At 57.0% G+C, this 26,604-nt stretch overlaps 1 protein-coding gene across 2 annotated transcripts in view; it reads right to left on the bottom strand.

Moving 5' to 3' along the window:
- The window catches only part of LOC138527344 (N-acetylated-alpha-linked acidic dipeptidase 2-like), a 501,035-nt gene extending 494,050 nt beyond the window's left edge, over positions 1 to 6,985 (bottom strand). Inside the window, exon 1 of one of the 2 annotated variants that reach the window (XM_069638406.1) lies at positions 6,904 to 6,985. The gene's annotated coding sequence lies outside the window, so the exon portion shown is untranslated. Of the gene's footprint in view, positions 1 to 2,015; positions 2,106 to 6,903 lie in introns of those variants that run through there. The other variant, XM_069638405.1, reaches the window with a different exon arrangement.
- Positions 6,986 to 26,604: the final 19,619 nt, after the last annotated feature.

Raw genomic sequence — 26,604 nt, 5'->3', positions numbered from 1 at the left:
GTAGCAGCGCCCCCATCTGTGGGTATATTTCAGGATGGCAGCACCTCCGCATGTGTGATGGCAGCACCTCTGCGTGTGGATCTATTTTAGGGTGGCAGCGACTCTGCATGTGGATCTATTTCAGGGTGGCAGCGCCTCTGCGTGTGAGTATATTTCAGGGTTGCAGCGCCTCCGCGTGTGTGATGGCACTGCCTCCGCCATGTGAGGCATCGGCTCTGCGTGTGTGATGGCAGCGCCTCCATGTGTGGGTTTATTTCAGGGTACCAGCAACTCTGCATGTGGGTCTATTTCAGGTTGGTAGCACCTCAGCGTGTGTGATGGCTCGCCTCAGTGTGTGTGATGGCAGCGCCTCTGCGTGTGTCATGGCAGCGCCTCCACATGTAGGTCTATTTCAGGGTGGCAGCGCCTCTGCATGTGTGATGGCACTGCCTCTGCCATGTGAGGCATCAACTCTGCATGTGTGATGGCAGCGCGTGTGATGGCAGTGCCGCTGCATGTGGGTCTATTTCAGGATGGCAGCGCCTTCACATGTGTGATGGCACTGCCACACCATGTGAGGCATCGACTCCACGTGTGTGATGCAGCGCCTCCGCGTGTGGGTCTATTTCAAGGTGGCAGCAACTCTGCATGTGGGTATATTTCAGGGTGGCAGCGCCTCCGCATGTGTGATGGCACTGCCTCGCCATATGAGGCATCGACTCTGCATGTGTGATGGCAGCGCATGTGCTGGCAGCGCCGCCGCATGTGGATCTATTTCAGGGTGGCAGCGCCTCCGCGTGTGGGTATATTTCAGGGTTGCAGCGCCTCCGCGTGTGGGTATATTTCAGGGTTGCAGCGCCTCCGCGTGTGTGATGGCACTGCCTCCGCCATGTGAGGCATCGACTCTGCGTGTGTGATGGCAATGCCTCCATGTGTGGGTCTATTTCAGGGTGGCAGCAACTCTGCCTGTGGGTCTATTTCAGGGTGGTAGCACCTCAGCGGGTGTGATGGCTCGCCTCAGCATGTGTGATGGCAGCTCGTGTGTGATGGCAACGCCTCATATGTGGGTCTATTTCAGGGTGGCAGCGCCTCCGCATGTGTGATGGCACCGCTTCTGCCATTTGAGGCATCAACTCTGCGTGTGTGATAACAGCGTGTGTGTGATGGCAGCGCCATCCATGTGGGTCTATTTCATGGTGGCAGCGCCTCTGCATGTGGGTATATTTCAGGGTGGCAGCGCCTCTGCATGTGTGATGGCACTGCCTCCCCATGTGAGGCATCGACTCCACGTGTGTGATGCAGCGCCTCCGCGTGTGGGTCTATTTCAAGGTGGCAGCAACTCTGCATGTGGGTCTATTTCAGGGTAGCAGCGCCCCCACCTGTGGGTTTATTTCAGGGTGGCAGCACCTCTGCATGTGTGATGGCAGCACCTCTGCGTGTGGGTCTATTTCAGGGTGGCAGCGACTCTGCATGTGGATCTATTTCAGGGTGGCAGCACCTCCGCATGTGGGTCTATTTCAGGGTGGTAGCACCTCAGCGTGTGTGATGGCTCGCCTCAGCGTGTGTGATGGCAGCGCCTCTGCGTGTGTGATGGCAGCGCCTCCGCATGTGGGTCTATTTCAGGGTGGCAGCGCCTCCACATGTTTGATGGCACTACCTCTGCCATGTGAGGCATCAACTCTGCATGTGTGATGGCAGCGTGTGTGTGATGGCAGCGCCTCCGCATGTGGGTCTATTTCAGGCTGGCAGCGCCTCTGCATGTGTGATGGCACTGCCTCTGCCATGTGAGGCATCAACTCCGCGTATGTGATGGCAGCGTGTGTGTGATGGCAGTGCCTCCGCATGTGGGTCTATTTCACACACACACTCATCACACATGCCTCAGTTTCTGACTCACTGGTGAATGCCAGTCCTAGTTAGGTGTCTGCAGATACTCACTCTAGAGTAAGGTAACCGTAACATAGGGGAAAGGCAGGAGCGTGACCCACAGACACAGCACTCACTCCCTCTTCATCAGCAGAGAATCTTGTACTCACAGTGAGTGGATCCCCTGAAGCGGCCCTGCTCCCCTGCTGCCCACACTGCCCTCACTCTTGAAGAGGCACCAGGTCTGTCACCAGCCCCACCCTGGCTGTTAAATCTGCCCGGGGGCTGGGAGGGAGGAGGGCCCCCCGCCCCCTCACTTCTTTTGGAACTAATTTACATTTCAGTTAATGCCTGGGGGTGCAAAGTTCATTGGAGGGCACTGTGCAGCAATCAGAAGCACTCGTGGGTGGCAGTGAGCAACGCGGGGGGCAGGGGGAGCTGCCGGGTGTCAATGAGTCACTTGCCAAGTCCCTTCAGTTTGAGCCGAGGCTTCTAGTGCCGTGAGGAGCACAGCACGTACACAAGCGCTATGGGACTGGCTACAAAGCATCAAGCGAGCAGGGGGGGGCGGTGGAGGGGGATAGGACAGTATTTTATTTCTTCCAACAAAAAATGCTACATTAAAACTGCTTTGGTAACATATTGCTCGTATGGGTGAAATGTGGGGAGAGTGGGCAAAGGGCATCGTGCCAGGCCTTGTCGCATAGATTAGTGGTCCTCAAGCAGCAGGGCAGAGACAGCTGCACAAACAGCAGCAAGCGGAGTAGTGAGAGGCTCCCGAGCACTTCGACTTCTACCTTAAACAGTAGTGAGCTTTCTTTAAGCTCTTAAAGGAGAGCGCCAACATGTAATCAGGGCCAACATGTAATCAGGGGCCCAATTCAAATACGAAACTGGGCTTCTGACTGCCTGGAGCTGGGCCTTTGTCTGGTGCTTTAGGGCGGTGCACATTTAGAAAAGTGAGGTTCTATGGCAAAACGACACTTTTCTAACTAGCACCATATTCTGATGTAACATAAAATTGGCCATCACACAAGGAACTCACCACTTTCAATTAAACGTCATGCGCCGGCCGTGGAGACCACAGCGTGCAGAGGAGCCCTGTGGGCTGATTCTGCACCTAAAAAGGTGCAAAATGACGGCAAAGGTATCCTTCTGGCTAAAAGACACAGCATTACCTCCACGTGCACTCTTCCTCGTCACAGTACTTACCTCATGAGGCCCCTGCCTCAGACACAGGACCTTCTTCTATTTCTTTAAATTCCTATAACTCCTTCCCCACATCCACGTCACTCAGTTTACATTTTTCCTGCCTCCGGCAGGTTGGACTTTTACTTCCCGGTGCGGGGCACTGTGGAGCACCGATTGCTGGCCCCCTGGCGGGGGCTGTGTGGTGGGACCCTCGGCTCCCTCAGGTGCGGCGCTGCTCCTGGGCCCCCTGCGGGGCTTGGGGTCACAGTTGAGCCAGATTGCCTTGCTCAGTTCTTTGCTGGGCTCCGGACCGCAGCGTGAGCATTGTGTCCCGGGTCCTGCACGGCCCAGGGGAAGGTAAGGAGAGGGGAGGACTGGGCTTGATGTTTTCCCCTCTCCTGCTGGTTTGGCCATCTTGACTCCTTCGGCAGGCCGTTTCCTCGTGCTCTGTGTACACATCTTTATTGGAAATGATGGCAAGCACTTGGCAGTATGGGCTAGCCTTCCCTTTTGTTGTGTGGCCTCTCTGCTTCTTGTCGTGGGGTGACAGTGGCAGAGAGTCTTTGAAAGTGTGGGGGCTCTGTTCTGTCGCAGGCATGTCACATACCACCCGCTCCTCAGACACACGCAGCCCAGGATGCACCGGATGTTGGCTGCATTCTTTGCGTGCAGCCTGTGAAAACGGCGCAGATTTGGACATGTCTGCAAGCGGCCGGAAGGGTACCGTCCTGGCATAGTCTACACTTCGGGTTCGAGTCTCTACGGTGCTGACTCTGGCCTTCATCCTTCCTAGACCGACACATTGGAACAATTTAGAGCTTGGGGCTACCAGCTACTGGATACAGGGCTCAAGCCACCTCTCAGCAATGTGGCGAGTTAGTGGTGTGTTTGGGTCTGTGCTAGCTATGGACGCAGACTCCTTGTCCTGTCCTCTTCCTCTGAACTGCACGAGGGAAGGTCAAAGGAGATGATTTTCTTTTCCCTTGTCCGGCATGGAATTATAGAAAATGCATCATGGAAGTAATGGCCATTCAGAGGGTTCTCAGTGTATCTTCTTTTAGGGCCTAGGTCCTCCGGTGCCGACGTGTTGCTTTCACGCCTCCTCTCAGACTTGTGGGAAGTGATATGGCACATGGTGGCACATGTCTGTGCTTAGAGGGGTTCTCAGAGCCCCTAGTGCCGGTGGAGGGGGATGTCACTTCAGTGGGTTTTTCCAATATAGGCATACCCCAGGTAGGGGGTTGCCTTTGATGTCTGCTATCCGGTATGGATTGCTTTGCCCCGCTTTGTGACAGTACTCTGCCCTTTTGACGCCAGCCTGGTGGCTCCTCTGTCGGCTGTGGGGGCCATAGTCTGCTGGATTTCTGGGCTGTCCTGTATCTCCCTTTTGATAAGTCGGATCTTTTTGTGGGCTGACAAGCATGCTGTTATATTGTGGCGCAGGCCTGTTTCAACGTCCTGTGATTTCCCTCTGGTGCAAGTGCAGTGACTGGCAGTTTTCCCTGCCTCCTCGTCTCTATCTTCTCACAGGTGTATGGGACTGGTGGGGTTCGGCTTCCTGGGTAATGGGCTCCTTCCGGAGGGGGGTATCAGTTGCTGTTCCTGTCTCCTCCTGTCCAGGTTTGCATGGTTAGGACTTTGGTAGCCAACTCACGGTCCAAGTAGTTGGCCATGTGATCCGTTCTCTCCGAATGGTTGTCGTGGGTTACCGTCATGCCCGTTCCTCTCCCTGTTCAGGGTCAAGTTTCTACGTGTGGGTGTTCCTGGTCCCTATGCCTTCTAGGATGTGTCACCTGCTTATGGGTCTCAAGACCCTGCACTGCTTGTCCAGACAGAACGCTTCAACGTGGAGGCTTTGCGGAACGTACTCTGGATGTTGTGCATGGGGGGCGCTTGCTGGCTGTTCTGGGCTGGGTTCTCAGAAGGCAGTATGTCTCGGCGCGTCTGTTGCTGAAGTTACGGAGCACGTGGCGTCTTGCGTGTTTTCCGGTTCCTTGAGCCCATCTTCGGTTACGTCCCTGGTGTCTTATACTCTCTCCCACTTGCTCCCGACGTCTCGGCTTTCGTAGTTTTGTTTTCAGTGTCCCCAGCGCTGCGAGTCTCCCTGCTATGGTGGCGGGGTTTTCAGGTCTACAGGCTGAGGTGTGCATGGTCCTTCCTCCTGTGGCCTCTCTTATTACCGACGCCAGCAGAAAGGGTGTACATTGGGGGTCCTCTCAGCTCAAGAGTTGTGAGATCTGGGGAGAGCCGGCGTGCCATTGTCCAAGCTCTGGTCTACTACGAGGAGTTGCTGGATGGTCGGCGGTTTTGGTCCGATCGGACAATACGACGGCTTTGGCATATGTTAACTGCAAAAGGGGTTCCGGCCACTCCTTGAATGCTCTGACAGCGCTGATAGTCACCTGGGAGGAAACTCATCTGGTGTCTCTGGTGGAATCACGTATCAGAAGGGTGGACAATGTTCAAGCGGATCTTCTCAGACGCCGGTTTCACTCGTCTGCGGAACTGGTCTTGTCGGCCCAGGTCTTTGCGGTGACCTGTGTCAGATTGGGGTCCCCGGTTCTAGACCTGTTTGCATCCCCGGCCTCAGCAGAAGTTCCCCTCTTCTGCTCTCGATTTCAGGCCAGGGGTTTGGGGGATGGACGCCCTCTCTGTACAGTGGGCTTGGGGTTTTCCTTTATTCCTTTCCACCTATTCCCCTTCTGCCCCGGGTGGTTTGGTGCATCAGAGTGTCCAGGGTGACTGTGTTGTGTTAGCTCCGTTCTGGTCCCGCCGGAGTTGGCTCCCCTCTCTGTTGGAGCTTCGATCCTAGGAACCTTGGCTGGTTCCGAGGTGGCGTTGTCCCCTTCAAGGGGATCTGCGGTTGGAAGTCCACCGGATGCAATGGGTGTGATGGCACTGCCTCCGCCATGTGAGGCATCGACTCTGCGTGTGTCATGGCAGCGCCTCCGCGTGAGGGTCTATTTTAGGGTGGCAGCAACTCTGCATGTGGGTCTATTTCATGGTGGTAGTGCCTCAGCGTGTGTGATGGCTCACCTCAGCATGTGTGATGGCAGCGCCTCTGCATGTGTGATGGCAGCACCTCTGCATGTGGGTTTATTTCAGGGTGGCAGCGCCTCAGCATGTGTGATTGCACTGCCTCTGCCATGTGAGGCATCAACTCTGTGTGTGTGATGGCAGCGCCTCCGTGTGTGTGATGGCAGCACCTCCGCACATCGCCTCCGTGTGTGTGATGGCGGCGCCACCTCGTGTGTGATGGCGGCGCCTCCGCGTGTGTGAAATAGAAGCGCCTCCGCCATGTGAGGCATTGCCTCCGCGTGTGTGATGGCAGCGCCTCCGCGTGTGGGTCAATTTCTGGGTGGCAGTGACTCTGCATGTGGGTCTATTTCAGGGTGGCAGCGCCTCCGCGTGTGTGATGGCACTGCCTCCGCCATGTGGGGCATCGCCTCCACGCGTGTGATGGCAGCCCCTGCACGTGTGTGAAATGGCAGCGCCTCCGCGTGTGTGATGGCGGCGCCACCTCCTGTGTGATGGCGGCGCCTGCGCGTGTGTGATGGCAGCGCCTCCGCCATGTAAGGCATCGCCTCCGCCATGTGATGGCAGCGCCTCCGCGTGTGTGATGGCAGCGCCCCCCCCCCCAGTGTGAGGCATCGTCTCCGCGTGTGTGATGGCAGCCGCCTTCGCGTGTGCGCACACACTCATCACACATGCCTCCGTTTCTGACTCACTGGTGAATGCCAGTCCTAGTTAGGTGTCTGCAGATACTCACTCTAGAGTAAGGTAACCGTAACATAGGGGAAAGGCAGGAGCGTGACCCACAGACACAGCACTCACTCCCTCTTCATCAGCAGAGAATCTTGTACTCACAGTGAGTGGATCCCCTGAAGCGGCCCTGCTCCGCTGCTGCCCACACTGCCCTCACTCTTGAAGAGGCACCAGGTCTGTCACCAGCCCCACCCTGGCTGTTAAATCTGCCCGGGGGCTGGGAGGGAGGAGGGCCCCCCGCCCCCTCACTTCTTTTGGAACTAATTTACATTTCAGTTAATGCCTCGGGGTGCAAAGTTCATTGGAGGGCACTGTGCAGCAATCAGAAGCACTCGTGGGTGGCAGTGAGCAACGCGGGGGGCAGGGGGAGCTACCGGGTGTCAATGAGTCACTTGCCAAGTCCCTTCAGTTTGAGCCGAGGTTCCACGCTCACCCGCAGCGGCTTCTAGTGCCGTGAGGAGCACAGCACGTACACAAGCGCTATGGGACTGGCTACAAAGCATCAAGCGAGCAGGGGGGTGGCGGTGGAGGGGGATAGAACAGTATTTTATTTCTTCCAACAAAAAATGCTACATTAAAACTGCTTTGGTAACATATTGCTCGTATGGGTGAAATGTGGGGAGAGTGGGCAAAGGGCATCGTGCCAGGCCTTGTCGCATAGATTAGTGGTCCTCAAGCAGCAGGGCAGAGACAGCTGCACAAACAGCAGCAAGCGGAGTAGTGAGAGGCTCCCGAGCACTTCGACTTCTACCTTAAACAGTAGTGAGCTTTCTTTAAGCTCTTAAAGGAGAGCGCCAACATGTAATCAGGGCCAACATGTAATCAGGGGCCCAATTCAAATACGAAACTGGGCTTCTGACTGCCTGGAGCTGGGCCTTTGTCTGGTGCTTTAGGGCGGTGCACATTTAGAAAAGTGAGGTTCTATGGCAAAACGACACTTTTCTAACTAGCACCATATTCTGATGTAACATAAAATTGGCCATCACACAAGGAACTCACCACTTTCAATTAAACGTCACGCGCCGGCCGTGGAGACCACAGCGTGCAGAGGAGCCCTGTGGGCTGATTCTGCACCTAAAAAGGTGCAAAATGACGGCAAAGGTATCCTTCTGGCTAAAAGACACAGCATTACCTCCACGTGCACTCTTCCTCGTCACAGTACTTACCTCATGAGGCCCCTGCCTTAGACACAGGACCTTCTTCTATTTCTTTAAATTCCTATAACTCCTTCCCCACATCCACGTCACTCAGTTTAAATGTTTCCTGCCTCCGGCAGGTTGGACTTTTTCTTCCCGGTGCGGGGCACTGTGGAGCACCGATTGCTGGCCCCCTGGCGGGGGCTGTGTGGCGGGACCCTCGGCTCCCTCAGGTGCGGCGCTGCTCCTGGGCCCCCTGCGGGGCTTGGGGTCACAGTTGAGCCAGATTGCCTCGCTCAGTTCTTTGCTGGGCTCCGGACCGCAGCGTGAGCATTGTGTCCCGGGTCCTGCACGGCCCAGGGGAAGGTAAGGAGAGGGGAGGACTGGGCTTGATGTTTTTCCCCCCTCCTCCTGTTTTGGCCATCTTCATTCGACAAGCCATTTCCTCGTGCTCTGTGTACACATCTTTATTGGAAATGATGGCAAGCACTTGGCAGTATAGGCTAGCCTTCCTTTTTGTTGTGAGGCCTCTCTGCTTCTTGTCGTGGGGTGACAGTGGCAGAGAGTCTTTGAAAGTGCGGGGGCTCTGTTCTGTCACAGGCATGTCACATACCACCCGCTCCTCAGACACACGCAGCCCAGGATGCACCGGATGTTAGCTGCATTCTTTGCGTGCAGCCTGTGAAAACGGCGCAGATTTGGACATGTCTGCAAGCGGCCGGAAGGGTACCGTCCTGGCATAGTCTACACTTCGGGTTCGAGTCTCTACGGTGCTGACTCTGGCCTTCATCCTTCCTAGACCGACACATTGGAACGATTTAGAGCTTGGGGCTACCAGCTACTGGATACAGGGCTCAAGCCACCTCTCAGCAATGTGGCGAGTTAGTGGTGTGTTTGGGTCTGTGCTAGCTATGGACGCAGACTCCTTGTCCTGTCCTCTTCCTCTGAACTGCACGAGGGAAGGTCAAAGAGATGATTTTCTTTTCCCTTGTCCGGCATGGAATTATAGAAAATGCATCATGGAAGTAATGGCCATTCAGAGGGTTCTCAGTGTATTTTCTTTTAGGGCCTAGGTCCTCCGGTGCCGACGTGTTGCTTTCACGCCTCCTCTCAGACTTGTGGGAAGTGATATGGCACATGGTGGCACATGTCTGTGCTTAGAGGGGTTCTCAGAGCCCCTAGTGCCGGTGGAGGGGGATGTCACTTCAGTGGGTTTTTCCAATATAGGCATACCCCAGGTAGGGGGTTGCCTTTGATGTCTGCTATCCGGGATGGATTGCTTTGCCCCGCTTTGTGACAGTACTCTGCCCTTTTGACGCCAGCCTGGTGACTCCTCTGTCGGCTGTGGGGGCCATGGTCTGCTGGACTTCTGGGCTGTCCTGTATCTTAGCCGGTCAAGTGGCACAGCGAGTAGAGCGCCCGCTTTGACACCCGTGCAGAGCCTGTTAACGCAGGTTCGAATCCCGGCAGCGCCAAACTCAGCGTTTCATCCTTCCGAGGTCGATAAATGAGCACCACACACCGTGGGTAATAATAAGCAGCGCTCAGATACCTGAGGGTTTATAGCGCTATATAAAAGCCTAATTATTATTATTATTATTATTATTATTATTATCTTCCTTTTGATAAGTCGGATCTTTTTGTGGGCTGACAAGCATGCTGTTATATTGTGGCGCAGGCCTGTTTCAATGTCCTGTGATTTCCCTCTGGTGCAAGTGCAGTGACTGGCGGTTTTCCCTGCCTCCTCGTCTCTATCTTCTCACAGGTGTATGGAACCGGTGGGGTTCGGCTTCCTGGGTAATGGGCTCCTTCCGGAGGGGGGTATCAGTTGCCGTTCCTGTCTCCTCTTTTCCAGGTTTGCATGGTTAGGACTTTGGTACCCAGCTCACGGTCCAAGTAGTTGGCCATGTCCAAATGGTTGTTGTGGGTTACCGTCTTGCCCGTTCCTCTCCCTGTTCAGGGTCAAGTTTCTACGTGTGGGTGTTCCTGGTCCCTATGCCTTCTAGGATGTGTCACCTGCTTATGGGTCTCAAGACCCTGCACTGCTTGTCCAGACAGAACGCTTCAACGTGGAGGCTTTGCGGAACGTACTCTGGATGTTGTGCAGGGGGGGCGCTTGCTGGCTGTTCTGGGCTGGGTTCTCAGAAGGCAGTATGTCTTGGCGCGTCTGTTGCTGAAGTTACGGAGCACGTGACGTCTTGCGTGTTTTCCGGTTCCTTGAGCCCATCTTCGGTTACGTCCCTGGTGTCTTATACTCTCTCCCACTTGCTCCCGACGTCTCGGCTTTCGTAGTTTTGTTTTCAGTGTCCCCAGCGCTGCGAGTCTCCCTGCTATGGTGGCGGGGGTTTCAGGTCTACAGGCTGAGGTGTGCATAGTCCTTCCTCCTGTGGCCTCTCTTATTACCGACACCAGCAGAAAGGGTCTACATTGGGGGTCCTCTCAGCTCAAGAGTTGTGAGATCTGGGGAGAGCCGGCGTGCCATTGTCCAAGCTCTGGTCTACTACGAGGAGTTGCTGGACGGTCGGCGGTTTTGGTCCGATCGGACAATACGACGGCTTTGGCATATGTTAACTGCAAAAGGGGTTCCGGCCGCAGCTTGAATGCTCTGGCAGCGCTGATAGGCACTTGGGAGGAATCTCATCTGGTGTCTCTGGTGGCCTCACGTATCAGAGGGGTGGACAATGTTCAAGCGGATCTTCTCAGACGCCGGTTTCACTCGTCTGCGGAACTGGTCCTGTTGGCCCAGGTCTTTGCGGTGACCTGTGTCAGATTAGGATCCCCGGTTCTAGACCTGTTTAAAACCCGGCCTCAGCAGAAGTTCCCCTCTTCTGCTCTCGGTTACAGCCTGGGGGGATTGGGGGATGGACGCCCTCTCTGTACAGTGGCCTTGGGGTTTTCCTTTATGCCTTTCCGCCTATTCCCCTTCTGCCCCGGGTGGTTTGGCGCATCAGAGTGTCCAGGGTGACTGTGCTGTTGTTAGCTCAGTTCTGGTCCCGTCGGAGTTAGCTCCCCTCTCTGTTGGAGCTTCGGTCCTAGGAACCTTGGCTGGTTCCGAGGTGGCCGTGTCCCCTTCAAGGGGATCTGCGGTTGGAATTCCACTGGATGCAATGGGCTGTATGGCTATTGCTCAGTCTAGGTTGATATCTCAGGGGTTCTCAGATCCTGTAGTTGAGTACATAAAGGATGCTCTTAGACCCTCCACTCTGAAGGTGTTCGGCAGGCATTGGGGCCATTTCCGAGACTGGTATGGGCGGTCTGGGATCCCTCCCCTGCGTTCTGGCCTCTGCTATCCTTCGATTCCTCCAAAGGGCTTTTGACAGGGGCCTGGCAGTTTTTTTTTTCCAGGCTTCACTCTCAGTGGGCCTCCATGAAATCCCTCTTGGGGGACTCTGATAGTCACTTGGATGGGGAGGTGTTGGTGGGGAAGTTTCTCCAGGGTTTTTTCTTCCCGTCCTTGTGCTGATAAAGGGCTTCCCCCTTGGGATCTCCCTCTTGTATTACGGTTCCTTCAAGGGCCTCCTTTTGAACCCTTTTCCGAGATTGATGTCAAACATCTTACACTGAAATCTGCTTTTCCTATTGCCCTCGCTTCTGCCCGTAGGCTTGGGGAGATTGGGGCTCTCTTATGTCACCCTCCTTTCCTGAGGGTGCTGCCAGACTCGGTGGTGCTGAGGTGTAGTCTGAAGTTCCTCCTTTAAGTTGTATCTCGGTTTTCACACCTCTCAGGATCTGGCTCTCCCTGACTTCTTTCATGATCCGAGAATGCCTGAAGAGGTGGCTTGGCTTAACATTATGTCCGGCGGGACGTGTTGGAGTATTTGGCTAGGTTTGCTTTTTCCACCAATCTGATAGTCTTCTGATTGCTTGTGGTCCGGCTGGGGCTGGGCATAACGCATCTGTGGTTTCCGTTTTCCGATGGTTCAGGGTTGTGATCTCCAGGGCCTATGTGGCTTCTGGCCTGCCTGTGCCTGCGCACGATCAGGGGCGGTCCGCCAGGGGTTTGGCGGCTTCCTGGGCCGATGCAAGGAGGGGTTTTTCTCTGCAAGAGATTTGTATGGCTGCAGGCCTTGGCAGGTCTAGGCATTTTCATCAACCGCTATGGGTTGAGTTTCTCCCAATCGGGGGGGTTGGTTCCTTCATGGTTGGAGTTTTGTCTGTGGGAATGTGAATTAAGAGTTATTGTGGGTGTGTGTTTTGCTGCACTGTCTTTAGCTCTGTGTCTCATTGGGACTTTTTCCCTGTTGCTGCTTTGGTACACCTCTGAAGTAAGTACTGGGACGAGGAAGAGTGGACATGGAGGTAATGCTCTGATTACTTACCGGTAATCTTCATTACTCCTAGTCCTACTCTTCCTCGTCACAGTACTGACGACCCTCCTCACCCTCCCTGCGGGGAAGGTCCCATGCTCTGGCTTGGTAATATGAAACTGAGTGATGTGGATGTGGGGGAGGAGTTATAGGAATTTCAAGAAATAGAAGAAGGTCCTGTGTCGGAGGCAGGGGCCTCATGAAGTAAGTAATGTGACGAGGAAGAGTAGGACTAGGAGTAATGAAGATTACCGGTAAGTAATCATAGCAGTTCCTAACATGGCCTTGAAATGCTGATGCTCAATTGTGCCGCAAGATGGCAGAAGAGTGCCCTGTGAGACGGGGTATTGGTTAGTTTCTGCACATGGCCTGGACACATCTTTACAGAAAGTGCCGCCGAGCGTCTGCCAGCTCCCGGCACTTTCTGCAATGTAGGCATGTGCCTTGCACTGCTGCATTTGGGCCAGAGGCACCCTGCGCAGGGTACCCTGCGGTGCTTACACTAACCCCCTTACCTTCTGCCACGGCATCTCTCCCCACTCCTGCCCCCACCTCAGGATGGGGGTGGAAGGCTCGGGGGGAGGGAACGGGGCATTTAGCGCCAGCTGAGACTCGGGCCCGTGTTGGGGGGTGGATGGCGAGGCGGGAATCCTGGTGCCACTTAGAAGCCTGGCAGTGGCATAGTGCGGGGAAGCGGCGACCTAATGCGCAGGTGGGTGTAGCTGGGGGCCCATCCTTGCCACCCCTACTCTAAGGAGAAATGAACCTATAGAATGTGACTACAATTGTACATATACATGTTTGTATACGTTCCTTACTTCCCGCATGTATTTACTTATCACACACTTGCTAGTTATTGTAATATGTAACCTTGTACTAAGCTTCGAGACCCCTGATACCCCCGGGTCTGGTGCGCGGAATAAATAATAAGCAAAGGAAACGTGTGATGGAATATTCGCCAGGGGGCGCCAGCTCAGGTGGAGAAAGATTAGGCCCTCAGCTTTATTACACAAACCATGAACCCCGATACCTCACAAAAAGCAGAGAGAAATATTGTGGGGGGAGCAGGGATCAGGTGAGTGGGGGCCCTGCTCCATCACAAGGCCAACTCGAGGCTGGCCCCTCCCGCCACCCTGAGGGGGTATTCAGCCACTCGGGTCCCCTATGTGTAGCCCCTTTCCGCCAGCATCCGGAACTGTTTCTTGGGAAGATGAGCACCCCCGCTATGGAGGAGCGATGCACCCCATGTCTGGTGAAGCTGAGGCCAGTGTACCCCCTCGCCCCCCCAGAGGTTACCTAGTGCCTTATTTAAGGTCATCCTCGATAGTTCCACTGCCTCATTAGACTCCGCCCCTTGGAGCGTTGCCTGGTAATTATCTCCGGGACCATGACCTCTGCCTGTCTCCAGCACCTGCACCTCCCTGAAGAGTGACTTCCCCCCCAATTGCGCCAAGTCATTGCCCCCTAAGTATATGATCAGAAATTCTGGGGGGTAGTCTTGACACCTAAAAGGTCCGCCAATGTGTCGTGTAAGTCCCTCCACCTCCTGCCTGCGGGGCCCCACCAAGAAGTGATTGTTTCTTGAAACTAGAGGCCGTCGTGTGTGGCCCCCATGTTACGAAAGCGTGCCCCACGATCCCAACTGATGTGTAGGATGAGGGGCCTAGCAGCAACACGCGAGAAAAAGAGTGTGGGAGGGGGGTTGTGAGATTAAATCTTTCCTGCTGGAACCTTTGCAAGTACCAACCCCCCCCCCCAATGGATCTGTTTTGGGCGCACATAATTAGATGTCCATGCACTCCTTACTTCAATTGGTATCTGCTAAGGCCGGCCCCTCCTCCTCGCGGACCCTACAAGCCCCAGCGTAGTGCCAAGTAAAAGCTGCTTTGGATGTTGTCATCTCGCAATTGTATTAAAGCTCAATGGGCGCCTAGTGACCCCCCCCACTCCTAGTTAGGCCCACACTTCTAAAGCATAACGTGTCAGCACGCTGTGTGTAGGTCCAACCCCTCCCCCACCCCCTGCTAGCCTGCAGTAGTAAGAGACCGTCGCGAAGTGGGATGTAGCCCCTGTCCCCCCACCCGCTAGACTGCAGTAGTAAGAGACCGTCGCTAAGTGGGATATAGCCCCTGCCCCCCCACTTGCTAGCCTGCAGTAGTAAGAGACTATCGCTAAGTGGGATGTAGCCCCTGCCCCCCCACCTAGCCTGCAGTAGTAAGAGACTGTCGCTAAGTGGGATGTAGCCCCTGCCCCCCCACCTAGCCTGCAGTAGTAAGAGACCGTCGCTAAGTGGGATGTAGCCCCTGTCCCCCCACCCGGTAGCCTGCAGTAGTAAGAGACCGTCGCTAAGTGGGATGTAGCCCCTGTCCCCCCACCCGCTAGTAAGAGACCGTCGCTAAGTGGGATGTAGCCCCTGCCCCCCCACCCACTAGCCTGCAGTAGTAAGAGACTGTCGCTAAGTGGGATGTAGCCCCTGCCCCCCACCCACTAGCCTGCAGTAGTAAGAGACCGTTGCTAAGTGGGATGTAGCCCCTGTCCCCCCACCTGCTGTAAGAAACCGTCGCTAAGTGGGATGTAGCCCCTGCCCCCCCACCTGCTAGCCTGCAGTAGTAAGAGACTGTCGCTAAGTGGGATGTAGCCCCTGCCCCCCACCCACTAGCCTGCAGTAGTAAGAGACCGTAGCTAAGTGGGATGTAGCCCCTGTCCCCCCACATTGGGGGGGTTGTGAGATTAAATCTTTCCTGCTGGAACCTTTGCAAGTACCAACCCCCCCCCCCAATGGATCTGTTTTGGGCGCACATAATTAGATGTCCATGCACTCCTTACCTCAATTGGTATCTGCTAAGGCCGGACCCTCCTCCTCGCGGACCCTACAAGCCCCAGCGTAGTGCAAAGTAAAAGCTGCTTTGGATGTTGTCATCTCGCAATTGTATTAAAGCTCAATGGGCGCCTAGTGACCCCCCCCACTCCTAGTTAGGCCCACACTTCTAAAGCATAACGTGTCAGCACGCTGTGTGTAGGTCCAACCCCTCCCCCACCCCCTGCTAGCCTGCAGTAGTAAGAGACCGTCGCGAAGTGGGATGTAGCCCCTGTCCCCCCACCCGCTAGACTGCAGTAGTAAGAGACCGTCGCTAAGTGGGATATAGCCCCTGCCCCCCCACTTGCTAGCCTGCAGTAGTAAGAGACTATCGCTAAGTGGGATGTAGCCCCTGCCCCCCCACCTAGCCTGCAGTAGTAAGAGACTGTCGCTAAGTGGGATGTAGCCCCTGCCCCCCCACCTAGCCTGCAGTAGTAAGAGACCGTCGCTAAGTGGGATGTAGCCCCTGTCCCCCCACCCGGTAGCCTGCAGTAGTAAGAGACCGTCGCTAAGTGGGATGTAGCCCCTGTCCCCCCACCCGCTAGTAAGAGACCGTCGCTAAGTGGGATGTAGCCCCTGCCCCCCCACCCACTAGCCTGCAGTAGTAAGAGACTGTCGCTAAGTGGGATGTAGCCCCTGCCCCCCACCCACTAGCCTGCAGTAGTAAGAGACCGTTGCTAAGTGGGATGTAGCCCCTGTCCCCCCACCTGCTGTAAGAAACCGTCGCTAAGTGGGATGTAGCCCCTGCCCCCCCACCTGCTAGCCTGCAGTAGTAAGAGACTGTCGCTAAGTGGGATGTAGCCCCTGCCCCCCACCCACTAGCCTGCAGTAGTAAGAGACTGTAGCTAAGTGGGATGTAGCCCCTGCCCCCCCACCCGCTAGCCTGCAGTAGTAGGAGACCGTCGCTAAGTCGGATGTAGCCCCTGCCCCCCACCCGGTAGTAAGAGACCGACGCTAAGTGGGATGTAGCCCCTGTCCCCCCACCCGCTAGACTGCAGTAGTAAGAGACCGTCGCTAAGTGGGATATAGCCCCTGCCCCCCCACTTGCTAGCCTGCAGTAGTAAGAGACTGTCGCTAAGTGGGATGTAGCCCCTGCCCCCCCACCTAGCCTGCAGTAGTAAGAGACTGTCGCTAAGTGGGATGTAGCCCCTGCCCCCCCACCTAGCCTGCAGTAGTAAGAGACCGTCGCTAAGTGGGATGTAGCCCCTGTCCCCCCACCCGGTAGCCTGCAGTAGTAAGAGACCGTCGCTAAGTGGGATGTAGCCCCTGTCCCCCCACCCGCTAGTAAGAGACCGTCGCTAAGTGGGATGTAGCCCCTGCCCCCCCACCCGCTAGCCTGCAGTAGTAAGAGACTGTCGCTAAGTGGGATGTAGCCCCTGCCCCCCACCCACTAGCCTGCAGTAGTAAGAGACCGTTGCTAAGTGGGATGTAGCCCCTGTCCCCCCACCTGCTGTAAGAGACCGTCGCTAAGTGGGATGTAGCCCCTGCCCCCCCACCTGCTAGCCTGCAGTAGTAAGAGACTGTCGCTAAGTGGGATGTAGCCCCTGCCCCCCACCCACTAGCCTGCAGTAGTAAGAGACCGTTGCTAAGTGGGATGTAGCCCCTGCCCCCCCACCCGCTAGCCTGCAGTAGTAACAGACCGTCGCTAAGTGGGATGTAGCCCCTGCCCCCCACCCGCTAGCCTGCAGTAGTAAGAGACCGTCGCTAAGTCGGATGTAGCCCCTGCCCCCCACCCGGTAGTAAGAGACCGACGCTAAGTGGGATGTAGCCCCTGTCCACCCACCCGCTAGACTGCAGTAGTAAGAGACCGTCGCTAAGTGGGATATAGCCCCTGCCCCCCACCTGCTAGCCTGCAGTAGTAAGAGACTGTCGCTAAGTGGGATGTAGCCCCTGCCCCCCCACCTGCTAGCCTGCAGTAGTAAGAGACCGTCGCTAAGTGGGATGTAGCCCCTGCCCCCCCACCCGCTAGCCTGCAGTAGTAAGAGACCGTCGCTAAGTCGGATGTAGCCCCTGCCCCCCACCCGGTAGTAAGAGACCGACGCTAAGTGGGATGTAGCCCCTGTCCCCCCACCCGCTAGACTGCAGTAGTAAGAGACCGTCGCTAAGTGGGATGTAGCCCCTGCCCCCCCACCTGCTAGCCTGCAGTAGTAAGAGACTGTCGCTAAGTGGGATGTAGCCCCTGCCCCCCCACCTGCTAGCCTGCAGTAGTAAGAGACTGTCGCTAAGTGGGATGTAGCCCTGCCCCCCCACCCGCTAGTAAGAGACCGTCGCTAAGTGGGATGTAGCCCCTGTCCCCCCACCCGCTAGCCTGCAGTAGTAAGAGACTGTCGCTAAGTGGGATGTAACCCCTGCCCCCCACCCACTAGCCTGCAGTAGTAAGAGACCGTCGCTAAGTGGGATGTAGCCCCTGTCCCCCCACCTGCTGTAAGAGACCGTCGCTAAGTGGGATGTAGCCCCTGCCCCCCACCTGCTAGCCTGCAGTAGTAAGAGACTGTCGCTAAGTGGGATGTAACCCCTGCCCCCCACCCACTAGCCTGCAGTAGTAAGAGACCGTCGCTAAGTGGGATGTAGCCCCTGTCCCCCCACCTTCTGTAAGAGACCGTCGCTAAGTGGGATGTAGCCCCTGCCCCCCACCTGCTAGCCTGCAGTAGTAAGAGACCGTCGCTAAGTGGGATGTAGCCCCTGCCCCCCACCTGCTAGCCTGCAGTAGTAAAAGACTGTCGCTAAGTGGGATGTAGGCCCTGCTCCCTCCCCCCCGCTAGCCTGCAGTAGTAAGAGACCGTCGCTAAGTGGGATGTAGCCCTTGCCCCCCACCCGGTAGCCTGCAGTACTAAGAGACTGTCGCTATGTGGGATGTAGGCCCGGCCCCCACACTCCCGCTAGCCTGCAGTAGTAAGAGACCGTCGCTAAGTGGGATGTAGCCCCTGCTCCCCCACCTAGCCTGCAGTAGTAAGAGACTGTCGCTAAGTGGGATGTAGCCCCTGTCCCCCCACCCGCTAGTAAGAGACCGTCGCTAAGTGGGATGTAGCCCCTGCCCCCCCACCCGCTAGCCTGCAGTAGTAAGAGACTGTCGCTAAGTGGCATGTAGCCCCTGCCCCCCACCCGCTAGCCTGCAGTAGTAAGAGACCGTCGCTAAGTGGGATGTAGCCCCTGCCCCCCCACCCGCTAGCCTGCAGTAGTAAGAGACCGTCGCTAAGTGGGATGTAGCCCCTGCCCCCCCACCCGCTAGCCTGCAGTAGTAAGAGACCGTCGCTAAGTGGGATGTAGCCCCTGTCCCCCCACCCGCTAGCCTGCAGTAGTAAGAGACTGTCGCTAAGTGGGATGTAGCCCCTGCCCCCCCACCCGCTAGCCTGCAGTAGTAAGAGACCGTCGCTAAGTGGGATGTAGCCCCTGCCCCCCCACCCGCTAGCCTGCAGTAGTAAGAGACCGTCGCTAAGTGGGATGTAGCCCCTGCCCCCCCACCCGCTAGCCTGCAGTAGTAAGAGACCGTCGCTAAGTGGGATGTAGCCCCTGCCCCCCCACCCGCTAGCCTGCAGTAGTAAGAGACCGTCGCTAAGTGGGATGTAGCCCCTGCCCCCCCACCCGCTAGCCTGCAGTAGTAAGAGACCGTCGCTAAGTGGGATGTAGCCCCTGCTCCCCACCCGCTAGCCTGCAGTAGTAAGAGACCGTCGCTAAGTGGGATGTAGCCCCTGCCCCACCACCCGCTAGCCTGCAGTAGTAAGAGACTGTCGCTAAGTGGGATGTAGGCCCTGCCCCCTCCCCCCGCTAGCCTGCAGTAGTAAGAGACTGTCGCTATGTGGGATGTAGGCCCGGCCCCCACACCCCCGCTAGCCTGCAGTAGTAAGAGACCGTCGCTAAGTGGGATGTAGCCCCTGCCCCCCCACCCGCTAGCCTGCAGTAGTAAGAGACCGTCGCTAAGTGGGATGTAGCCCCTGTCCCCCCACCCGCTAGCATGCAGTAGTAAGAGACTGTCGCTATGTGGGATGTAGGCCCGGCCCCCACCCCCCCGCTAGCCTGCAGTAGTAAGAGACTGTCGCTAAGTGGGATGTAGCCCTGCCCCCCCACCCGCTAGCCTGCAGTAGTAAGAGACCGTCGCTAAGCGGGATGTAGCCCCTGTCCCCCCACCTGCTGTAAGAGACCGTCGCTAAGTGGGATGTAGCCCCTACCCCCCCACCCGCTAGCCTGCAGTAGTAAGAGACCGTCGCTAAGTGGGATGTAGCCCCTGCCCCCCCACCCGCTAGCCTGCAGTAGTAAGAGACCGTCGCTAAGTGGGATGTAGCCCCTGTCCCCCCACCCGCTAGCCTGCAGTAGTAAGAGACTGTCGCTAAGTGGGATGTAGGCCCTGCCCCCTCCCCCCCGCTAGCCTGCAGTAGTAAGAGACTGTCGCTATGTGGGATGTAGGCCCGGCCCCCACACCCCCGCTAGCCTGCAGTAGTAAGAGACCGTCGCTAAGTGGGATGTAGCCTCTGTCCCCCCACCCGCTAGACTGCAGTAGTAAGAGACCGTCGCTAAGTGGGATATAGCCCCTGCCCCCCCACTTGCTAGCCTGCAGTAGTAAGAGACTGTCGCTAAGTGGGATGTAGCCCCTGCCCCCCCCACCTAGCCTGCAGTAGTAAGAGACTGTCGCTAAGTGGAATGTAGCCCCTGTCCCCCCACCCGGTAGCCTGCAGTAGTAAGAGACCGTCGCTAAGTGGGATGTAGCCCCTGTCCCCCCACCCGCTAGTAAGAGACCGTCGCTAAGTGGGATGTAGCCCCTGCCCCCCCACCCGCTAGCCTGCAGTAGTAAGAGACTGTCGCTAAGTGGGATGTAGCCCCTGCCCCCCACCCACTAGCCTGCAGTAGTAAGAGACCGTTGCTAAGTGGGATGTAGCCCCTGTCCCCCCACCTGCTGTAAGAAACCGTCGCTAAGTGGGATGTAGCCCCTGCCCCCCCCACCTGCTAGCCTGCAGTAGTAAGAGACTGTCGCTAAGTGGGATGTAGCCCCTGCCCCCCACCCACTAGCCTGCAGTAGTAAGAGACCGTCGCTAAGTGGGATGTAGCCCCTGCCCCCCCACCCGCTAGCCTGCAGTAGTAAGAGACCGTCGCTAAGTGGGATGTAGCCCCTGCCCCCCCACCCGCTAGCCTGCAGTAGTAAGAGACCGTCGCTAAGTCGGATGTAGCCCCTGCCTCCCACCCGGTAGTAAGAGACCGACGCTAAGTGGGATGTAGCCCCTGTCCCCCCACCCGCTATACTGCAGTAGTAAGAGACCGTCGCTAAGTGGGATATAGCCCCTGCCCCCCCACCTGCTAGCCTGCAGTAGTAAGAGACTGTCGCTAAGTGGGATGTAGCCCCTGCCCCCCCACCTGCTAGCCTGCAGTAGTAAGAGACCGTCGCTAAGTGGGATGTAGCCCCTGCCCCCCCACCCGCTAGCCTGCAGTAGTAAGAGACCGTCGCTAAGTCGGATGTAGCCCCTGCCCCCCACCCGGTAGTAAGAGACCGTCGCTAAGTGGGATGTAGCCCCTGCCCCCCCACCCGCTAGCCTGCAGTAGTAAGAGACCGTCGCTAAGTGGGATGTAGCCCCTGCCCCCCCACCCGCTAGCCTGCAGTAGTAAGAGACCGTCGCTAAGTCGGATGTAGCCCCTGTCCCCCCATCCACTAGCCTGCAGTAGTAAGAGACTGTCGCTATGTGGGATGTAGGCCCGGCCCCCACACCCCCGCTAGCCTGCAGTAGTAAGAGACTGTCGCTAAGTGGGATGTAGGCCCTGCCCCCTCCCCCCCGCTAGCCTGCAGTAGTAAGAGACTGTCGCTATGTGGGATGTAGGCCCGGCCCCCACACCCCCGCTAGCCTGCAGTAGTAAGAGACCGTCGCTAAGTGGGATGTAGCCTCTGCCCCCCCACCCGCTAGCCTGCAGTAGTAAGAGACCGTCGCTAAGTGGGATGTAGCCCCTGTCCCCCCACCCGCTAGCCTGCAGTAGTAAGAGACTGTCGCTATGTGGGATGTAGGCCCGGCCCCCACACCCCCGCTAGCCTGCAGTAGTAAGAGACCGTCGCTAAGTGGGATGTAGCCCCTGCCCCCCCACCCGCTAGCCTGCAGTAGTAAGAGACCGTCGCTAAGTGGGATGTAGCTCCTGCCCCCCCACCCGCTAGCCTGCAGTAGTAAGAGACCGTTGCTAAGTGGGATGTAGGCCCTGCCCCCTCCCCCCCGCTAGCCTGCTGTGGTAAGAGACTGTCGCTATGTGGGATGTAGGCCCGGCCCCCACACCCCCGCTAGCCTGCAGTAGTAAGAGACCGTCGCTAAGTGGGATGTAGCCCCTGCCCCCCCACCCGCTAGCCTGCAGTAGTAAGAGACTGTCGCTAAGTGGGATGTAGGCCCTGCCCCCTCCCCCCCGCTAGCCTGCAGTAGTAAGAGACTGTCGCTAAGTGGGATGTAGGCCCGCCCCCCCCCCCTAGCCTGCTGTAGTAAGAGACTGTCGCTAAGTGGGATGTAGCCCCTGCCCCCCCACCCGCTAGCCTGCAGTAGTAAGAGACCGTCGCTAAGTGGGATGTAGCCCCTGTCCCCCCACCCGCTAGTAAGAGACCGACGCTAAGTGGGATGTAGCCCCTGCTTTTGTCTTGTTTTTTCTGAAAGCCCATTCCAGGAATTCGTGAACATGCTTCTCTTGAATGCCTCTTCTGATATCGATCTGGACTATTGCATCAACCCCCACGAGGCACTTGTAGAATTTTGCAGTTTTCTGAGCCAATGCATTCTTTGCCAATTCTCCCCAAAATGCCTGTAGGCCCAGCTGTCCCATTAGACTGGGGTGTCCTGGGGCCTGCAGCGCCCGTGCCTTGGGCGCGGGCATGTGCAAGGTTTGACCTCTTACTTCTTCAGCTCTTTCATCCATTTCTATCAAACTGACCTCTAACCTTCAGTCTATTAGTCCGGTGTGTTTTAACTCCTTCCTTAACCCAAGGTTACCCCTTAAGTGAAGGGGGGCGGGGGGGGGGTTACAACAATCAGCGGTGGCGTTTTAGTTTTTGGACCCACCTTTACCAATACAGCGCCTGTGCCCTGTGCCATCGGACGCCAGCTGTCAGCCACCCACTCCAGATGTGTGGCCCTCTTTCTGAGCGTGTCATTGGGCCGGTGCGGCCTGAAGCCTGGCGCTGCGTTCTACATGCTACATACAAACCTCTGGGTGTCTTTACCTATCCCTAAAACGTGGACACACCTCGACAGTACAAGTATTAGGTGTCTTCCATACTGGCGAAAGATGCCATGTCGTCCCCTTTGGGTATTTAGGAAAACCATGTGCGCGTGGATGTGTGCCAGCGTTGCCATCCGCTTTAGCGACCGAATTGAGGTTGGCATCGGAAATAATTCGGGAGACTTGCCAGCTGTGCAACTTGCACTTCCCAAAAAGCTCAAATGATCCTGCAATTCTACAACCCCTTTCTATAAATACTCGTGTTTGCCCCTGCTGGTTTACTCCTTATTCCGAAACATGCAGCCAGTTTAGGTCAAAGAGGGCTGCTTTCGTGGCCCCTTTAGGTTGGTTTGATAAATGAACCTCCCCCTTTGGATAGTAGCGCATGACCCGTGTAGTGAGTAATGCCCGCTTGAACCCCACCTCGCCCCGTGCACCACTCTAAGCGTCTGTCGCAAAAGGAATAAGTGGCCCCTGTGCCCCCGGGGGCCTGCAGTGTGTGATGCCTGCAGTGTGTGATGCCTGCCTGGCCGGTACGTGGCCCCTTGTATCGTGCCCCCGGGGGCCTGCAGTGTGTGATGCCTGCCTGGCCGGTACGTGGCCCCTTGTATCGTGCCCCCGGGGGCCTGCAGTGTGTGATGCCTGCCTGGCCGGTACTTGGCCCCTTGCATCGTGCCCCGGGGCCTGCCTGGCCGGTACGTGGCCCCTTGCATCGTGCCCCCGGGGGCCTGCAGTGTGTGATGCCTGCCTGGCCGGTACGTGGCCCCTTGCATCGTGCCCCCGGGGGCCTGCAGTGTGTGATGCCTGCCTGGCCGGTACGTGGCCCCTTGCATCGTGCCCCCGGGGGCCTGCAGTGTGTGATGCCTGCCTGGCCGGTACGTGGCCCCTTGCATCGTGCCCCCGGGGGCCTGCAGTGTGTGATGCCTGCTGGCCGGTACGTGGCCCCTTGCATCGTGCCCCCGGGGGCCTGCAGTGTGTGATGCCTGCTGGCCGGTACGTGGCCCCTTGCATCGTGTCCCCGGGGGCCTGCAGTGTGTGATGCCTGCAGTGTGTGATGCCTGCCTGGCCGGTACGTGGCCCCTTGCATCGTGTCCCCGGGGGCCTGCAGTGTGTGATGCCTGCCTGGCCGGTACGTGGCCCCTTGCATCGTGCCCCCGGGGGCCTGCAGTGTGTGATGCCTGCTGGCCGGTACGTGGCCCCTTGCATCGTGCCCCCGGGGGCCTGCAGTGTGTGATGCCTGCTGGCCGGTACGTGGCCCCTTGCATCGTGTCCCCGGGGGCCTGCAGTGTGTGATGCCTGCAGTGTGTGATGCCTGCCTGGCCGGTACGTGGCCCCTTGCATCGTGTCCCCGGGGGCCTGCAGTGTGTGATGCCTGCCTGGCCGGTACGTGGCCCCTTGCATCGTGCCCCGGGGCCTGCCTGGCCGGTACGTGGCCCCTTGCGTCGTGCCCCCGGGGGCCTGCAGTGTGTGTGTGTGACCAGACACCGCATTGGAGTGGGCGTTGCGGCCCCGGCGGACTCGCCTGTGGCGCCTAGAAACGCTTGTGTACCGGCGGGGTATAAATACCACATCATATCAGCTGCACAGACACCTCACTCTAAAAGCGGAATTCGGGCGAACCCACGACCGTTTCACCAGTGTGTAGAGCACACTGGATCACCATTCCAGATGACCACCTTAGACCACTTGTTTCAATGAATGGGTGACCCGCCAGCCTTCTCCCTGTTCTGGCCCCCGGCGGCATGTGCCCCCCAGAGGAAAGCCGACCCTTCAGGCATAATGGCGGCATTGTTAATCGCCGCTCCTGAATTAGTAGGAGAATATTGTCTTAATGTACCTACTGTACAATGAGGTGGAGTTTGCCTTTGCATAAACCCCTGCGCCCACCAGGGAATGGCAGGAAAATGCTTCACCAGTGTTTACTGGCCCCCTACTGGCACTGGGGCCACCTGGAGCAAGATGAGCATGTTTTGAACAATCCTTTTAAGAGTGACGTGGATTCCAGCAGCAAACGTTCACGCGTTGTGCACTAACCCACCACAGCATTAATTCACCTAGAATAAGGGCGCCGTCTACTTTCCCCAACGCGTTGCACGCGGCACCATAGTAACCTGCGCACACGCAACTGTTATAGCACCTCTATGTATGCTGGCGCGTCTACTCACTGAGCTATCCCTACCTTGATTCCTTTCGTGGTTGTGAGGAGGAACTGTGTCCATGTCGTGTGCCAGCTCAGCTTCTGTGGCCCCTCCCAGCAGTCCTCTCTTCTTTAGCTGAAGCAAACGGGCACCTTGCAGCGTGTGGGCTGTGTCTGTGGGCGCTGCATGCCCCCACTTGGCCGCGCCTCTCAGCTAGCCCGGCCCTGCCAGTCAAAAGCAGTCTCTTTTGTTCTTTTGAAATAGTGCACCCCTCAAAGCCACGAGTACTCAACCTGCTGTGCTATCTTACTGGCTGGCTCTGTTTTCGTTGGTGTGGTCCTCAGGACCGCGCCTTTCCGCTTTTGGAAACTCTCCTGTGCTTGGCGCACCCCCAGAGCCCCCACCGTTGACCTGTCGCAGCTCAGGGGAGGGGGGGGTGGTTTGAGGGTGGGTGGGGGGGGCGCCAGGAGCATAGTGCTCTCGCCTGCTTTCCCAGCCACGGGAACAGGCTGCAGCTTCTGGGGTGTATGGTGCCGTTTTTCCTCTTTGCGGACTGCTTTTCTGCCACGCCTCTGGAGCGCAATGTGCCAGCCGAAAGGGACAGGATGCAGCTTTGCCCAGTCGTGCCCAGCCTTTTTTCTTTTCTGTCGGCATGACCTGATCCTGCTGGTTAGTCAGATGCCCGGCCTGGCTTTTCTTTCCGGTCCCTGTTTAGCGGACTATAGCCCCTGGGCACCCCTAAAAGCCACTTCTGCCGTTCGGCACCGCCCCCCAGCTACCGCAGCTGATCCCGTGCCCGACAGGGGCCTGGGCACCTCTCCCTGTATGCAGCATGTGGCCTCCCACATGCCACCCTGAACCGTTGCCCGGCGGAGGCACGGACGCCTCTCCGTTTGCCTTAGTCCCAGAAATGAGGTGAATTCAGTATAATGGGGCTTTAGCTTGAGGCGCTGTTTCTCCGCGCACACCAAATACCACATACCCGTTTGAGGGCACAGGCAACCAGCTGCCTGCTGTTTCTGCAGTAGTCACGCTCTTGTGTAGCTGTTTCTGCAGTAGTCGCGCTCTTGTGTAGCTGTTTCTGCAGTAGTCGCGCTCTTATGTAGCTGTTTCTGCAGTAGTCGCGCTCTTATGTAGCTGTTTCTGCAGTAGTCACGCTCTTGTGTAGCTGTTTCTGCAGTAGTCGCGCTCTTATGTAGCTGTTTCTGCAGTAGTCACGCTCTTGTGTAGCTGTTTCTGCAGTAGTCGCGCTCTTGTGTAGTAACGCTGACCAGAGCTGCTGCTCCCAAAGCGCCTTAGGGAGACCGGCTCCGCCATAACTTGGGCACCTGTCCATCGTTATACCAACATTAATGCTCTTTCCATTCGCTACCCGTACCTCCCCTTTTTCCAGGAAAAAGGGCAGATGGAGACCTTTCTTCTTTTGTTGGCATAAAAGGCCACAGGTTTATTATCACAACATTACTAAACACTACATTCTTATCATCACTGCAAAAACAAACTTTGTGAAATAGTTCTGGTGCGGTGACCAGCCAACTGCTCCATCTCAACATTGCTTCCACCATTTTCGAACCAAGTCCACTCTAGGCCAAACCTCCCCAACCCTTCTAGTCTGAGTCCCGCCTGCCCTTGCATGTGTTCCTGGGCTGAAGGAGTGCCGTTCTTGCCGGCTTTGCCGCCAGCCCTTATAGAAGCGCTAATCGCGAGAGGACCGAAAACACCTCCCGCTTTCCCCCGGCTCTTTTGTAGCACCTGCAGTGTCACTGCTCCCCTGCACTTGCACGATCTCAATGTCACCTGGCCTGGTAAGATCACTGTCTCTGTCCTCACTCTGTTCCCCCTTCCTTGCCCTGTCGCACCTTGAAAAACTTGTGTATAGGCACGTTACAAATGCTATATCATATCACCTGTGGCGTTCCCCAGGGCTCCAACCTTTCACCCAGGCCCTTTAACATCTATCTTGCTCGGCTTGCTGACCTTATCGCCACTTTCTCTCCCCACTTCCAGTGTTATGCAGATGACACCAAACTCTTCTTCAAACTTCCCTCTGAACCTCTTCTTACTTCCCGACTGCCAGTCTGCTATCCAGCCCTGGTGCGCCTCTAATGATCTCTGTCTCGATGCCAGCAAGACTGAGATCCTTCCTATTGGGACTCCTGCTCCTTCTTTCCTCCCTTCTCTCTGGCCACCCTCTA

Source organism: Ambystoma mexicanum, chromosome 14, assembly GCF_040938575.1.
Source record: "Ambystoma mexicanum isolate Mex_15411 chromosome 14, UKY_AmexF1_1, whole genome shotgun sequence".
NCBI classification, from domain to species: Eukaryota; Metazoa; Chordata; class Amphibia; order Caudata; family Ambystomatidae; genus Ambystoma; species Ambystoma mexicanum.
This window is presented reverse-complemented; position numbering and strand designations above follow the sequence as displayed.